Source organism: Triticum dicoccoides, chromosome 3B (assembly GCF_002162155.2).
Source record: "Triticum dicoccoides isolate Atlit2015 ecotype Zavitan chromosome 3B, WEW_v2.0, whole genome shotgun sequence".
Classification (NCBI taxonomy): Eukaryota; Viridiplantae; Streptophyta; class Magnoliopsida; order Poales; family Poaceae; genus Triticum; species Triticum dicoccoides.
In genome coordinates, this window is record NC_041385.1 from 789,093,295 (window position 1) to 789,110,669 (window position 17,375).

The 17,375-nt window shown below is 40.0% G+C and overlaps 1 pseudogene; it reads left to right on the forward strand.

The window, feature by feature from the left end:
- Positions 1 to 13,599: 13,599 nt before the first annotated feature.
- Positions 13,600 to 15,174, forward strand: LOC119280046 (annotated as a pseudogene).
- The last annotated feature ends 2,201 nt before the right edge of the window (positions 15,175 to 17,375 follow it).

Genomic DNA, 17,375 nt, shown 5'->3' on the forward strand with positions numbered 1-17,375 from the left:
CGTTTGAACTTTAATAGAATAGAGAATAAAAAGGTGAAGTGGGTTGGCCCAAAGCAGAGAGGAGGGTGTGCGCCGGTTAGCGGATTTGCCAAAATCGAAACTTGTTGGTCGCATCTTTTTTGAACTATAATAAAAAGGTGAAGCGGGCTGGCCTAAGGCGGAGAGGAGGGTGTGCGCCGGTTAGAGGATTTGCCTAAATCCGGCGTTTAAGCCACCTCCCTCCGCGCCCCGACATTGCCGCCGCCGCCACCACCCCCGCCCACGTAGTCTTCCACCAGGGTCATCCCAACCACCACCGCGCCATGCCATAGCTGTCTCCGCACCAGCCTACCAGAAAGCATTTTGTCGGTGTTCTCCTTGTTGCCGGTGGGAGACAGTCTACGGCTGTCGGCGTCGCCCGTCGTCCCCAACCTCTTCCAGTCGGCCGTTCGGTGACGCAGGGCGCCCTCCAGCACCACCGACCCCAAACCCTTGCTTTGCTGCCTACGAGGGAGCAGGGCGTGCACTATCCGGCCGCTTCCCCAGCACGACCACAAGGCGTTCAACGGATTGCTCACAAGGTACAATGGATAGTGGTGATGAGTGATGAATTTTTCTTTCACAACTTTATTTGCTCATCGGATGATTCATCCTCGGATGATGAAGAGCTGGCGGCTATGTTGGTCGTACATGAAAACATCACTAAGAAGCGGCCTCGCTACAGGGGATCAATACCCGGGCATGCTCCGGCCTTGGACCGCAATAGGGAGAAAGACCACACCCTTCTCTATGCCGATTACTTTAAGGATGGTGCACTCTTTAGGCTACATCAATTTCGTCGCCAATTCTGAATGGGAAGGCATGTATTCAATCTTATTTTCACGAGGGAGTGGCCGTGCATGAACCATACTTTGAGTGCAAAGAGGATGCCCTAGGCAAGTTTGGTTTCTCTTCATACCAGAAATGCATTGCGGCTATCCGCATGCTTGCATTGCATATGGAATTCCTGGTGATCCTGTGGATGAGTATGTTCGTATGAGTGAGTCCACATGTCTCCTCTCATTGTATAGTTTTTGCAAGGCCGTGGTGGAAGTGTTCGGCTCGGAGTACCTCAGAGAGCCAACTGTCGCTGATACAGAGAGGTTGTCGATGATCAATGTTGAGAGGGGATTTTCGGGCATGCTTGGCAGTATAGATTGTATGCACTGGAAGTGGAAGAACTGTCCATTCGCTTGGCAGGGGCAGTACAAGTGGCATGTGAAAGGTGCCACTGTTATACTGGAATCTGTTGTTTCACAAGATCTATGGATATGTCATTCTTTCTTTGGCATGGCTGATTCTTAGAATGATATTAGTGTTCTTCAGCGGTCTCCGGTGTTTGCAAGGCTTGCGGAAGGGCACTCCCCGGAGGTCAACTTTGAGGTCAATGACCACCATTACAACAAGGGATATTACTTAGCTGATGACATCTATCCTGAGTGGTCAACTCTTGTAAATACCATACCCAATCCGCAAGGAGGGAAGAGACAAAGGTTTGCTCAAATGTAAGAGAGTGCTAGGAAGGATGTGGAGCGTGCTTTCCGCGTCCTTCAGTCTCGGTGGGGTATAGTTCGTAACCCTACATTGACATGGAGCACGAAGAAGCTTTTAGAGGTGATGACTGCTTGTGTGATCATGCACAACATGATCGTGGAGGATGAGCATGATGATAGCATCTACGACTAATGGTTTGATTTTCAGGCTGAAAATGTTGAGCCTGAGCATCCACCTCCTACAACCTTTGAACAGTTTGTCGAGTTTTATTGGAAGTTGCGTAATTGGCATACTCATGTCCAGCTCCAGGATGGCTTGGTTGAGTACGCGTGGACTCACATTGGCAACCAGCAGATTTATGAGTTTAATTTCTTGCCATGCAAACAAATTTCGATTGGGTTGTAAGACTATTTTATATTGTTTTCTTGTCATGCAAACAAATTGTGATTGGGATGTAAAGACTATTTGGGAGCTATGTTTGATTTGAATCATTTCATATGCATCATTTTCATTTTATCTACTGTACTGGTGAATGGACGAGATGCGACCGAAATGCGGCCGCGCGTTGGACGCACGGCCAACACATCCACGAATCTGGGCGGACATGGCCCCATTGCCACCCCCAAACGGACGAAAAACGGATGAAATAGACGTTCACGCGTTGGAGTTGGCCTTAAGGTGCCGAATAGGATCTGGCGGCGACGATGGGGCGAACAAAAGTTCGGACACAAGGTTGCCTTGCTTGAAGCCAGCGCGAGACTGGGCCGGCCTGGTGCGCGGGAGGCCACAAACCACAAAAGCGCTTTTGTCTTTCACTGTTCTCACATATTTTTTCTTTTCTACTTTTTTATATTTAAAAGTACTACACACACACACGCACACACAAACTATTTTACATAAATTTTTGAAATATGTTAATCAAACATTTAAAAAATGTTAAATGTGTATAGAAAATGTGATTCTGATGTATACAAAAAATGTATTAAAAATGCTAACCATTTATTTAGAAAAATGTTTAACACGTATAAATATCGATTCCAAATGTTTACGACAAATGTATAACGTGTATAAAAGTAGACACTATAACAAGTATTGCAAAAAAGTGTTAATTCTGCATTTAGAAAAATGTTACTCGTGTATATAAAAATGTTCCTGATGTATATGAATAATTTGCATCGTGTGAAAACTAAACATGAAAAACATATATTTGAAAACAAATGTTACTGAAATATTTAAAATGTGTTCACTATATACAAAAAAGTTTTAGATATATAATAAAAATGTTTCATGTATTTTAAAATATTAACGTCTATAACAATATTCCTGATGTATACGAAAAATGTACATTGCATGCAAAAAAATGTTTATTACCATTAAAAAACGTTTACCATGTATCTGAAAAAATGTTGACCACATATTCAATAAAGTGTTCAAAACATTTATGTAAGAATTTTTTTTACATCATATATCTAAAAAATGTTCAATGTGTATCAACAAAACGTTTCACGTGTACAGTAAAAATGTACATTGTGTACCCAAAAAAGTAGACATGCGTTAAACAAAGAAGTAACTGATGAACAACTGACAAAGAAATAAGCGAATAAATAAAACCAATGAAAACCAAAAAATATAAGAAAAACAATTAAGAAGAAAGGAATGAAACCGAGAAGAAACGAAGATAAACGAACAAAACTGAAAAATAAATAAAAAGAATTAAAAAAAGTGAAGACCGAGAAGGGAAAAAAAGAAAAAGAAAGAAGAAAAAAGCAGTAAAAATCGTGAACGAAACAAAGAAAAATAGAAAACTGTGAAGAAAGCAAAGAAAACTAAATGAAGAAATAAAAGAAATAAAAACGATCCCTCAAAAAAGGAAAATAGAAACGAAATAAAGGGACCAAATCAGTACGTCGACCGTGCGAAGACTACAACTAGCGATAAAAAACAATGAAATGGGCTGACCCAGTTATGACGGGGAACAAAAAACCTTCACGCATGCCGAGATGAAACCACACTTGCTATAAGCTAGTGTTCGAGTAGAAGTGCCACCATCAGAGTAAGTCTAACAATGCCTAGTCTGCTTGCCATAAGACTTCTTATGTCATAAAAATCCTACTCGGAGGAGTGCGAGGAGAAGAGAGAGAGAGTGGAGTAGGCTCTTATTCTACAGTCTGAGTATAGCACATGGATTGAAGAAAGTAGTATGCCTGCAATTGTGTTTCAATCATATGCATTACTCAAGCAAATATTAAATGTTTAGAGCCAACCTAATGGCCAATCTAAAAACAACCTACTATATGAGTATTTTTCATGAATATTTTAGATAACATGGTATCTCTCTATCGCTAGCAGCCCGCTACATTACTAACCGTGTTCTCATTGATCTCAGTGTGAAGGATATAGGACTAGAAGTATGTCATGTCTTAATTGCATTGTGACTGTACTCCGCAGGAATGGCTCAGAGCTGTTTCTAGGGAAATAACTGGGAAAACAGTGTGGCGGCAGGGATTTGTCGTTGGCCTTGTATATGGGAATTTTCAGTTTTTGTGGTTGCTTTGTATAACAAAGCGGAGGGTTTATATAATTTAGATCTGTAACATTTATTGTATGATCACACATATTAAATTTTCAAGACCAGACAACTGTCTAAAATATCACCTTTTCATGTATCAAAGCTAAATAACATGCCCAACAACCTTTCTGCACCTCAACACTTATAATGCCCACTACCCATGGCTGACTGATCTCCTTTGCATGTATTGTCTTGTATACCCCCCTTATATACCTTAGCATCTTTTACCCGGCTAGTTAAATTGACGAGCTAAGTTCCCATGCCCGACTTATATTCCCATCCGAAGGGAGTACCAAAGGAAATGAATATCCGATATCCAACTAGTAGTATTAATTTGATACTATATTGGATAAGTGTATGTTGGGAATGAGAGGTGTGCGGAAAGACATTCTTAGCCGAGTGACGGTGTCCTGGACTAGGGCGTCCTACCTCGGCCTGACTAAGTATGGGCCAGACTGCCAACCCATCAAGTAGGGTGGACTCCAGAGGCCTTCCATATGAGGCAACCGAAGACCTGGCGCGTACTTCAAGCATATCTGATTAGGATTGGCATGTAATTCCTTGGATGGCAACCGACCATGTGTAAGCCTAGACACCCCTAGCGCCTATATAAGTCAGAGGGTTTAGTCCGTAGAAACCTCCGCTCATACATTCATCATCATACCCCTAGGGTTTAGACCACAACTCACGATCTCGAGGTAGATCTCTATACTTTGATACATGTTCAATATAAGCAAGAGCAGGACGAAGGGTTTTACCTCCATAGAAAGGGCCCGAACCTGGGTAAACGATGAGTGTTCTTTCTCTTGTTACCCGTCGATCCGATCTAACAGCTTGCACCCCTTACCCGAGGTCTGCCGGTTTTGACACCGGCATTGGTGCTTTCATTGAGAGCTCGCTTTTGGATCGCCAAGTGTTGATGGCCTCACCAATGTGTGATTAGAATTTCCTCGATGCCATAGGCGCATCACCAGCTCTCACCAGCGGGCCACCTAAAGGCTCGCCAGATCTTGAATAGCACTCCCCCTTCGAGGCGCCTTTTTTGGGTGCTACGAGTTCGCGGGACATGGTTCACATGTTCCTGAATGCCTCCCATTCCAAGAAATATTGCACATATGACACATCAATTTTTTTCTCTCCCCCTGCCTAGTTTTGGGTGCCACGAGTTTGATGAGAGTTATGACAACTAGAAGGTTTTGTCACAAAAACTACACACAAATATGGAAAATATATCGATCTAGGGAAGGAGGCAGTGTGTCCTTCGTGTGGGCAGGGTCATGCTTAAACAAGGGAATACTTGTAGGTCTTCCATTGTCCCTATAATAAAGATCATGTTCAAACAAGAAAAAAAAAGAATGATCTTTGTGTTATGTAGAAACCGGTACATATTTCTTGAATGATATGGGTGAGCTAACACAAATAGTGAATGCACCACTTAGTGCTTGAATTTTAAATAGTGTACATAAGACAGTGGAGGATTTACCAAGCGATGAAGCAAGAGGGGCCCAAGGTCTCGTCGGGAGTAGGGTAGGCCAGTGCTTGTTGCTAGTAGTATGAGTCGGACACCATTGAAAAATTTGAGGCCACCTAAGGACATGAGCTCTGGTGTACTTCAGATAGAAGTTCTTCCCATTCACAAGGATAACTAGTAGGCCTGAATGGCTGAATTCATACTTCAATACATTGAATAATCCTAGCGACTCGATTTGGATTATTTTTGCAGCAGTTTGAGTTGTGTCGGGAGTTGATGCTTGATGATGAGGACAACACGGGTTTCACTTGTGAGACAACAAGGTCGCCACAATGAGGCGGGTGAGTCCACTCAACCGTTCAGAAAGTTGCTAAGTTTGATTAAAAAAACAGTCTTGCACATACAATTTTAATTGCAGGATGTGCTTGCAGCCTATGCATAATGGTTGGGTATTGTTTGAAGCAATGTTTTTGCATTTGCATTATTGACAATCATGCTTCAAAATTATACACAAGAGAGGTATTTGACAAGTTCCAAAAGCTCATTGTTGAATCCACTGGAATTGGTCTATATTGGGTGCAAGTGGATGGTCTCTTGCTTTTGAGCATCGTGATCATGTTGTGTGGCCTACACTATGTTGGCTTGTTTGCAATGTTGTCCAAGACAACTTGGAACTGATCCACAAATTGCCTATGGATGTCAACGGGAAGCCAAGGTAGGTGCATGTAAAAGCCCCAATGTGGCGGTAGACGATATTGGATACTAACCGGGTGTGCTCTAGGTGAGCATCTGACAAAAAAATTGTTGTGTTGTTGAGATTGAAGGGAAGACCATAAGCCATAAAAAGTCCTCCAAGATGGCAACACAAGATTTGAAAATGAGTTCAAATGGCTTCAAGAAGATTATAGTGTTATCTAAAAAAGCAAAGACGATGAGGCAGCCCAACGGGAGCTAGTGGCTGTTAAGAGGACCACCGCGTCTACAAGGAGGAACCACCCAAACAATGGTTGTGTCCGATATTGTAATTTTGTTCTTAGAATCACAGGAGGGACGGGTTACGTGTACCTTTTAAACGTTGTTGGATTAGATGCTTGAAAATTATGTGAATGTTGGTTCGTCTAAAAAGATATATTATCTCGGAATTAACACACGTTGTGTGATCTTACTTCTCGCATTTTGAAGACCACGTGGTTGTATGAAATATTAGCTTTTGAAGAATCGGAGCTAATTAAAACGCACGCCAACCTTTCGCCAGCACCACCCTTATAAAGCCTACTGCATACGTGGTTGCCTTATATATATATATATATATATATATATATATATATATATATATATATATATATATATATATATATATATATATATCCTTTCTAGTAGTCTTCTTACTTACCATAGCTTTTTTATTTTTGCATCGATACCATGGCTGTCTTTACCAAGCCTACCGAAGGTGGTCAATATCACATATACCCAAAAGTAATAGAACTATAGAACTAATTTGGTTTACGATAAATGTGCATTGGGAATGAGAGGTGTTCAGAATAATTGGAAAGATACCTTCACTAAGGCTTTCACCCCGGTTGCCTTGCTTGCTACAATATTAGTGAGCGGGGAAGTAGAAGTGTACAAGAAGACATACTCCATGGAGGCTTGCCTTCCGAGAGATTGTACAACTACAGTTTGCATGGGGAGGAGAGGAAAAGCGAGTTGCCAAAGGATAGCCCTCCTTTAGACTAGGTGTGCGAGTGGAGTATTATCCAGAAAATACCAGTGTGCACACACACAAGAAACTAGTCAATTAAACACTTGCACTAAACCATGCTCGTGTTATATCCATCATCCTGCATTAGACGCCCACATCTCTTTCCATTTGTGCATTTCTCTTTATTACACCGGCTAGCACATGTTGCACGATGATTTACTAGTACGCAGGAACCATCGTGATGATTTTGATATTAGAAAATTTGCCCCCGATCCACAAGATTTGGCAAATGATGTCATTATGTCTAACCGGGAGGCGTAAAATCATGTGAATCTCGACATGATTGCTGGGAGAGGTACCAGATCTGGTTGTGTATAGACTGACATAGACGACCCTACTTGTTTGACAACGTCCGAGACCAGTCCTGATGTAACAGGGGCAAGAAAAAGGCAATAATAGTTTTTTTACATTAAAGCACTTATATATCCTTATTTTTAATTACTATCACAATATTCATTGCTAAGTACCTAGAACACAGAACAATCATTAGGGATATTTAGAAAACTAAGACACATGATTTCACTTATATGTAGCTGATAGTGCGAGCTCTCTTGCGAATATGAGTTGCTCATGGGCCTGACTTGGTGTTTGGACCAAGATAAACATTATCCTTTCAGTAAACAAAGAAGATACATTAAAAGTTAACAACGCAGGTGGATTAGTGAGAATTAACTAGTGGTTGACTGGTCAGGAGGGTGGTGGTACCCTGAGCCAACCAGAGATCAAAGCTTAGGTTTGACACCTTTATGTATCATTAATGCATATTATTCTTTGAATGGAAGGTGATGCTTCCCGTCGATAGCAAGGCGCTTGTGATTACTTTATCAATCTTAAACTAGAAAGAAACGTTTCGGCCCTCGCGTCAACCACACGGGTGATATGAAGGCGATTAGGAAGAACTCCATCCATCCCATAATAAGTGTCTCAACTTTAGTACAAAGTTGAGATTTGGATTTTGGGCGGAATTTCTGAAATTCCAACGAAATTCGTCCATTTCGTTTGGGCACGGTATAAATATTACACGTCCCAAAAATCTCCGACATCTTTCAACTTCGGGCGAAGCCCATGGTCCCCAGTAGCCCACAAATAGCATTCAACAGTATAAAAGTACCTACCAAAGCTTTCCCAGCCCTAATTGTTATTTTCGGATCCCCACTCCTCTGTATGGCGCAGTGGCGGCTGCTGGCAACGCAAGCGGCGGGTGGCGGGGCAGCGGTGCCTCCTTGCATCCTCCTCCTCGCACAACCCACATCCTCACCCTCGTTCTCCTACTTCGAGCACCACTTTCATCGAGCCTTACTCCGATCCATTGTATCGTGTTCTTGCGCTTGATGGTAATTTAAGATTCAGATTGTATACTGTGTTCCGCTTTGTTAATTCTGCTCTATATTGGGGATGAATTGATTCTGCTAAACCATTGTGCTGCAATTTTTCTTGTATTGATTCTGTTTGTTCTATAATTTTAGTTCTACTTAACTTAAATTTTTGAGCAAAATTCGGTCAGTTTTCGTTCATATTTCAGGTATTTTTCATTCTAGATTTCAAAATTTAGTGTCTGCTTCCCGTCTAAATTTTTCTGTAGAAGTCCTAACCGAATTTCGTCCATCTCGTTCTGGTCCGGTAAAAAAGACAAAATGAAATCCAAAACCTTGGTTGAGACATTTATTTTGGGACAGACGAAGTATATATTTAGGAATTGACATATTTATTGTATGACCATATATTTCACATTTTGGAGAAATGGTTATTGTCTGAAATATTGCCTTGTCATATAGATCGAAGCTAATTATCACGGGGACCAACCTATGGGTATCCCCACACCTATAAATAAAGCCTAGAGCATGCATGGCAGCCTCTTATCCTTGCATGCAGTCTTCTTGTGTACCCTCCTATACACCTTAGCCTCTTTTACCTACCGAAGGAGATGAATATCAGATACCCACACTAGCCGTACTAATTTGGTATCGCAGATAAATGTGCGTTGGAAATGAGAGGTGTGCCGAAAGGCATTCTTGGACGAGATTTTCCTTCCAATTGTCTTAGTTGCTGCAACAGTACTGCATTTGTAAGAATACTTGTTCAGAAGGACATTCTCCATGGAGGATTTCCTTCTGGTTGGCCCACGTCTTGTAGAGCCACAATGTCCACGGGAAGCAAAGGGACAACGCTGGTTGCCAGAGAGTGGTTGTTTGCAGTGCCGACGAGAGAGTGAATCTTGCTTGGAAAACACAGTGAAGGAATCTGTACCGCTCTCAAAACAATAGCGAGCACACTTGCGAGGCGGTTTGGAGCTAGGCAGGGAATTATCTTCATGATTTCTATATGAGGCGCGACCGGGCAAGTTCTTGTAGACAATCGCGCCATGTTTGGCCGGGGAAGCGCCAGATCAGGCGCTCGTGAGGAGAGGCAGCAAATGTGATGGTCTGCACATTGACATCAACGTCCCGACATCTTCGACGACATACATGGCGGTGCAGATGTATTAGACTTAGGGATTCTAAAAGCACTTGTATAATTACTACCACAATAATAATTAACCCGAAGTATATCCCAGAACACAAAACACTCATGTAAGTCGCGTACTCCCTCCGTCTAGGTGTGTAAGTCATCTTACGAAAACCAAATAATCCCAAAACACTTAGGCGCGGTGCATTAACTTCTACCTCATTTCTTATTTTTTGACATATCAACCAATAAGAGATGAGGGGTGTGCATGCTTTTAATGACTTGAGACTACCAAACACGACCTGCAGTGGTTAGTTCATTGCATGCAATACTATTAATTAGCAAATAAACATTAAGGTCTCTCGTTTTCCCCTTCTCCTTGGTCATGGTGCACAACCTAAGATGACTTACTCACCTAGACGGAGGGAGTACTCTGAATGGGTCATATCGGCTACTGGCTCGCCCGCGCGCCTATATCTGTGTTGACTGCTCGGACACCACCGATCGCACAAATGCATGCAACAACCTCCATTTCGGCACCCCGTGACACACATGAATTTTTTTAGAAAGAACATCGCACTCTATTCAAAGTTCAAGGTTCAAATGAACACACACACTAGCTAGTTGGTGAAACACACCATTTTTTTAGGGGTACACACCAGTTCGGAGCGGTGCTACTCAGGCAGGCCCGTGATGGGCTGCAGGTGCATCACCACCCCGCAGATGCCTAATGGACTTGCAGCGGTGCTGGCATCGCCTGGGCAATCTTGACACCAGAAAACCGTATACGACGCTTATTGCGTCATCGTGCAAACGCATAGAAAGAGCGACACGACTGATTAAATAGGCCGGTCCGTTGTGTGTTGCACTAATCCCGGTTTTGGGAACCATCTAGAAGGTTCCTAACCAGTCCAGGTCTGGTTTTTCATTTTTCATTTTCCTTGCTGTTTCTTTTATGGTTTTCTTCAGTTTTTCATTACTTTTTATATTTTATATTTTTTTCTTTTTCTCTTATGAATAAAAACTGATATTATAAGAAATTGTTAATTCTGCATAGAAAAATGTAAACGTGTATATAAAAAAGTTCCTCATGCATACGAATAATTTACATCGTGTGAAAAGTAGACATGGAAAACATATCATGAAAACAAATGTTAATGAATTATTTAAAATGTGTTCACTATATAGAAAAAAGTTTGAGATGTATACTGAAAATGTTTCCTGTATTTTATAAATATTAACATTTATAACAATATTCCTGATGTATACGAAAAATTTACGTTGCATGCAAAAAAATGTTTATTACCATTAAAAAGCATTCACCATGTATTCTCAAAAAAATGTTGACCATGTATTCAATAAAGTGCCCGAACAATTTATTTAAGAAAAAAATTACATCAGGTATCTAAAAAATGTTCAATGTGTATCAACAAAATGCTTCACATAAATAGTAAAAATATACATTCTGTACTAAAAAAAAGTAGACATGCGTTAAACAAAGAAGTAACTGATGAACAACTGACAAAGAAACAAGAGAACAAAGAAAACCAAAAAACAAAGAAAAACAATTAAAAGGAATGAAACTGAGAATAAACGAACAAAACTGAAAAATAAATAAAAAGAAGTAGAAACAGTGAAGACCGAGAAGGAAAAAAAAGGAGGAAAAAGAAAGAAGAAGAAATAGTAACAAAAGTGAAAGAAACAAAGTAAACCGGTGAAAAACAAAGAAAAACGAAAAAAAAAAGAAAACTGTGAAGAAAACAAAGAAAACCAAATGAAGAAATAAAAGAAAATTAAAAAGAAATATAGGGACCAAATCAGTACGTCGACCGTGCGAAGACTACAACCAGCGATAAAAAAGCAATGAAACCGGCTGAACCAGTTATGACGGGGAACAGAAAACTTTCACGCAAGGCAAGATGAAAGCTACACTTGCTATATGCGATATATAGTCTTCAAGCAGAAGTGCCACCATCAAAGCAAGTCTAATAATGCCTAATCTGCTAGCTATAAGACTTCTCATGTCATAAAAATCCTACTCAGAGAGTGCGAAGAGAAGAGAGAGAGTGCAATAGGCTTTTATTCTACAGCCTGACTATAGGACATGGATTGAAAAAAAGTAGTATGCCTGCAATTGTCTTTCAATCATATGCATTGCTCGTGCAAATATTAAATGTTTAGAGCCAACCAATTGGCCAATCTAAAAACCAACCTATTATATGAGTAGTTTTCATGAAGACTTTAGATAACATGGTATCTCTCTATCGCTAGAAGCCCGCTACATATTACTAACCGTGCTCTCATTGATCTCAGTGTGAAGGATAGGACTAGAAGTATATCATGTCTTAATTGCATTACGAATGTACTCCTCAGGAATGGCTCAGTGTTGTGCATGTGTTCAAGGCAATAACTGGGAAAACACTATGGCGGTGGGAATTTTTAGATTTTGTGGTTGCTTTGTATAACAGAGCTGGGGGGTTTATATATTTGAGATTTGTAACATTTATTGCATGATCAGACATATTGAATTTTGAAGACCAGATATTTGTCTAAAATATCACCTTTTCGCGTATCAAAGCTAATTAACACGCCCTCCAACCTTTCTGCACCTCAACACTTATAAAGCCCACTAGTTGACTGATTTCCTTTGCATGTATTGTCTTGTATACCCCCCTTATATACCTTAGCATCTTTTACCCAGCTAGTTAAATTGACGACCTATATTCCCATGCCCTAGTTACATTCCCATCCGAAGGGAGTACCAAAGGAAATGAATTTCAAATATCCAACTAGTAGTACTAATTCGGTACTATATTGGATAAGTGTATGTTGGGAATGAGAGGTGTGCGGAAGCCGAGGTCTTTCTTCCAGTTGCTTCACGCACTGCAGTATTGCTGGGTTGAAATGAGACGCTGTTGGAGATGACACCCTTCACGGAGGCTTTCCTTCTGGTTGATCTTCGTATTCTAGACCCACAACATGCACCGGAAGTAGAGGGACAATCCTAGCTAGTTGCGAAAGGAGAGAGGTAGTTTACAGTGCGGGATGGAATGTCCTTTTCATCTGCGAAGTACTAGTCGTGCACTGAGACATGAGGACCATGTTTGTTACTTGCACTAAAGTTTGCACCTGCATTTCTCTCAATTGGCATTAAGCAAACCTCTTTCCATCTCTGCAAGTCAAGTTTTGCATTGTGTATAGTGTCCAGCTGTTACAAACAACAAACCGTTCGATCACTCGTACTGACAGTCATAAATAATATTATCTATAGGTTTTGAAGTCAGTTGTTTACAGACAGAAGGTGCATACAATTGGCGCCCAACTTTTACTTTTCCTCAATATTTCAGATAGTTTATTTATATGTTTTCATATCTGATTATAATGCAGAACGTGACTTGAACGATCACTTGATGGTTGTCATTGCTAGTATATTCCACATATGGCACTGACTTATTGCCCTTTTAGCCTACACTTATCTTGGAGTTTCATTATATTTATCATCTGGATATCTTCTCAAATCTGATCGTTAGTGATTTGTATATGATATCTTATGTTCTGATCTATTTCTTAGGGTTCTAGTGTGCCATTGGTTGTCAAATGGGCTGTTACAGAAAAGGAAAGGCCTTCCTCTCGAACTGAGCTATTTCTCTGAAATATACAGTTTCACATCATTACAGGAAATCCTATACCTCTGTATTACCATGGTTGGTCATGGGTATGGGTATGCGCCATACCCCTCAGTATGGAGTACATTGGGTCAGGATTGGATAGCAAGAGTTGTCGGTAGCCGGCATTAGGAAGGCCCAAAAAGCACATAAAGCTCAATCGCAATCACCTAATATGCCTAATGGACATCCAATGCCAGAATTTTCTGTATTTGGAGCTTTATAGATGGGATATATGCCTTAGTACAATGGATTTAGTTATGAGGTGACTTGTGTTCTCTAAACCTAGTTTGCACTACACACTATCATATCACAGGAAACTTCATATAATACCTTAAGTGTTCTGGTCCTATTTTGTTTTTAGTATATTGTTCTTTGTAAATTTATTGTCTAGAATATGCCATTTTCTGAATTGTATTATTTGCACCCCAAAAATAATTTGCTCAAAACTTATGTATCTGTTGTGGCCCTGATTATTTCGTAGCTGCAAACATGAAGGTGGTGTTTTCTTATGCATTGGAAAAAGAATATTCATTTGAACTGTCAGCATTTGTCAGATTTACTCCTGAAAAGCTACTGGTACTTTAAATACCCAGGTATTATATGTGGAGCTTTTCAAGAGATGTTGAAATAGGTGTCTTGAGTAATCAACATTTTTTAACATGCATTGATCTGATATGCAATAAAACTGTGATTTATTTGTGCGCAGCCTCCAGGGCTATATGGACTTATGCAGTACCCTTTATAACCTTTGCAAAATCAAGGCCCCTTTCAGAATATGGGTCAGCTTGTTAATCAAGGGAACTCGATACGAGTAGTCAACCCTTAACTGTCCCCCAACTCAGGTCCTAGATAATTTCACCCAATGCACTCAGGCATCCCGAATCTAGCAGTACCTGGTATGTAGTACCCTGGATCCTACCCTGGTGGTCCGATGAACAACTGTCCTTTTGGGAATCCTCACAACCTCGTTAAAGTTCCAAGTGCAAATGTCAATTCTATCGCATAGAGTCCCCATAGCAATGGCGGTGGCCAAACACAAACAGAAGGTTAGCCACATTCTAGTCTTTTATTTACTTATTGTGCAAGGGGAAATACCATACTCTTCTGATAGTAGTTGCCCATTAGTTAGCATGAATTTCCTGCAAAAGCCTTGTGCATTGGTGATGAACACTATCGTGTAATATTTTACAAAAATGAAAAACTTTACATTTGGTAGCAACATGCATACAAGGCTATCCAAAGTTGTACACTAGAATCCAGCGCCAATATTTAACACTGATTGGCAACTCTGATAGTTGGTGTACTGATTAATTCTATGAATTGCAGTAATCAATATGGTATTATGCAAAACCCTTTTGATGTGTTTTTTAATTATCAGGCCTGTTGCATTGTAGTAAAACCTATGTACATGTTTCAGGACCTCCTGGAGCCAATCTATTTATCTACCATATCCCACAAGAATTTGGGAAACAAGAACTCTCCGAAGCCTTCCAGAGGTTTGATAGAGTAATAAGTGCCAAGGTGTTTGTTGATAAGGCAACAGGTTCCAGCAAATGGTTCGGTAATAAAATCTTCCACTCACATACACTCGTCATGCATCATTGACATGATCTCTCTTAATCTGTTTATTATAACGTTTGGTGCACATTTTGTAAGCTGTGACAACCCTTTCTCTGCGCAGTCAACCATCACCATGATGAATGGTTTCCAGCTAGGTGGCAAGAAACTCAAAGTACAATTCAAGTGAGACAACAACAAGAACAATAAACCTTTTTGAAAAAAAAATCATCTGTGATGATCATGCGGTCTTGTTCCGGGTACATATTTGTCAGATAGTTGACTGTGATACTGATTGTTTCCCCTCTTGGCCCTGTACGCCATGTCGCCCAGGGAATCTGCCGGGGAGCGCAATGTATCTTCTAAGTTCAGTTGACATTCTTAAGAAAATTTGTTCCTTTCTATAATTTTATTATCTCAGCTTAGCGTTAGTGTCAGACCCCCTTTATACATCAGAAGTCAGATTCATTCAATTATTTACTTCATCTCATGGCAAATGGCACTGAACTTTCTTGATCTATTTTTTCCAGTCATTTGCTACCATCTCCATGGAAGTATGATTCTGGCAATATCTTCCTTAGAAGGTTGGCATGGCAATTATTCAGATGCTGGTGCTACCGGTTCAGATTTGCGGAATTTTAAGTCGGGTGACTTAGGAGTCAGATGACACTGATAGCAACTGCTTTTATTCTCAGCGGCGTGCGTGTCGTTGGATGGGTGGCCAAGTCTGTCAGTGTTGCTATATGATGGTGTCGGCTGCTGTGATGATTTTCGTCCAGTTTTTAGTTAAAAGTAACATGGTAACTCTATCTCTTCTTAAGCCTTCATTTTTCCCAAAGGGTCTGTCTAGGGCTCATCGAGCTGTTATGTCACATCTAAATGTGATGTCAGCGCCACCTCATTTCTTATTTTGTTCAATTTTGATTTGTTAATCAAAGCCCAAGACAAACAAACCTGCACGTCTGCCTTGGTGGGCTGGCCTATATGTCCAACTGCTCTTTTATTTTAACTAGACAATTGCGTGTGCGTTGAAACAGGAATATAAATATTCTAGTAGATTAGTTCGTGATGTCACGTCTATTATTATATTGATGCACCAAAATCTTAGTAAGTTTTTGTATGCAACCGCCATGATTTACCTACCATTTTATATTGGTAAGTTAATAAAACATGAGACAAATGATTCTATTTTAGGGAGAATAGATGGGTGTAAAATCAAAGATGGAAGGAAAAATCAAAGAGGAGAAGAAAAGAGTGAAACATATAGCAGGAAGGTTGGACGAAAGAGAGATAAAATAGGAACCTTTCCGTTCTTTTTAACTAGTAGACTAGTACATTTTCTAGCCACATTTTTACTAGTAGATAGATGGCTAGTTTTTCCTTAAAAAATGTTAATTGCTAGCTTCGAGTAGTCCCCATCGATTAGTTTGCTTTTTCATATTGCTATTTTTTTTGCCAATATGTCTCTGATCCCTAGATTTAGAGTGCCAATGATTGTCTTTGCCTTTTTGCTGCATTTTCACTTCTATATTAATACATTAATTTTTAATAAAGATAAATTTTTATCAAAACCTTATTCAAAAACAGGCTCACGAATTTAATATTTTTTTCAAATTAGAAAAATGTTAACAAATACAAAAAATATTGTAAATATGGTGAACAATTCTTTATTAAATGATGTTCACTTTCTGCATAGACACTAATTTAGTTGTAATTTACATTGAACTTTTTAATATACAGTGAACATTTTAATATATGGCGAATACTTTTTAGTTATACACATTGAACCTTTTTTTAATACACACTAACTTTTTCTAATATAAGATGAAAATTTTCTAATATACAGTGAATTCTTTTATAAGATACACTAAACTCTTTTAAAACACATACTGAACAATTGATCATAAATTAAAAAATATTCGCAAAATTAGAAAAATTGTATTCATGATATTCAAAATTTGTGGAGATAAGAAAAGGGCATTAATGAAATTCAAAATTTCACGATTAGAAAAAACATGAATATTAAATGTGGAGATGCAACCGGCCGACGACCCTCCTCCCGCCCTAATTGCAACCTCATTGCGGATATGCAGTTGCATGTTGAGAGTAGACTTGCAATTGAGACAAAAATGAGTCGGACCCAGTTGTGTGTCGAGGATGGACTTACAACTAGTACAAGAATGAGTCGGGCTCGGTTGTTTGTCGGGTGTGGACTTGCAACTGAGACAAACAACAGGTCGGGCGCCAATTGCGTATCGAGGGTGGCATTGTAATTTGGACAAAATTGGCTGGAACCTAGTTGCGTATCGAGGTTGAACTTGCAACTGGGACAAAAATGGGCCAGACCCAGTTTCGTATTCAAGGTGGACTTGCAACTAGGAAAAAAAGACG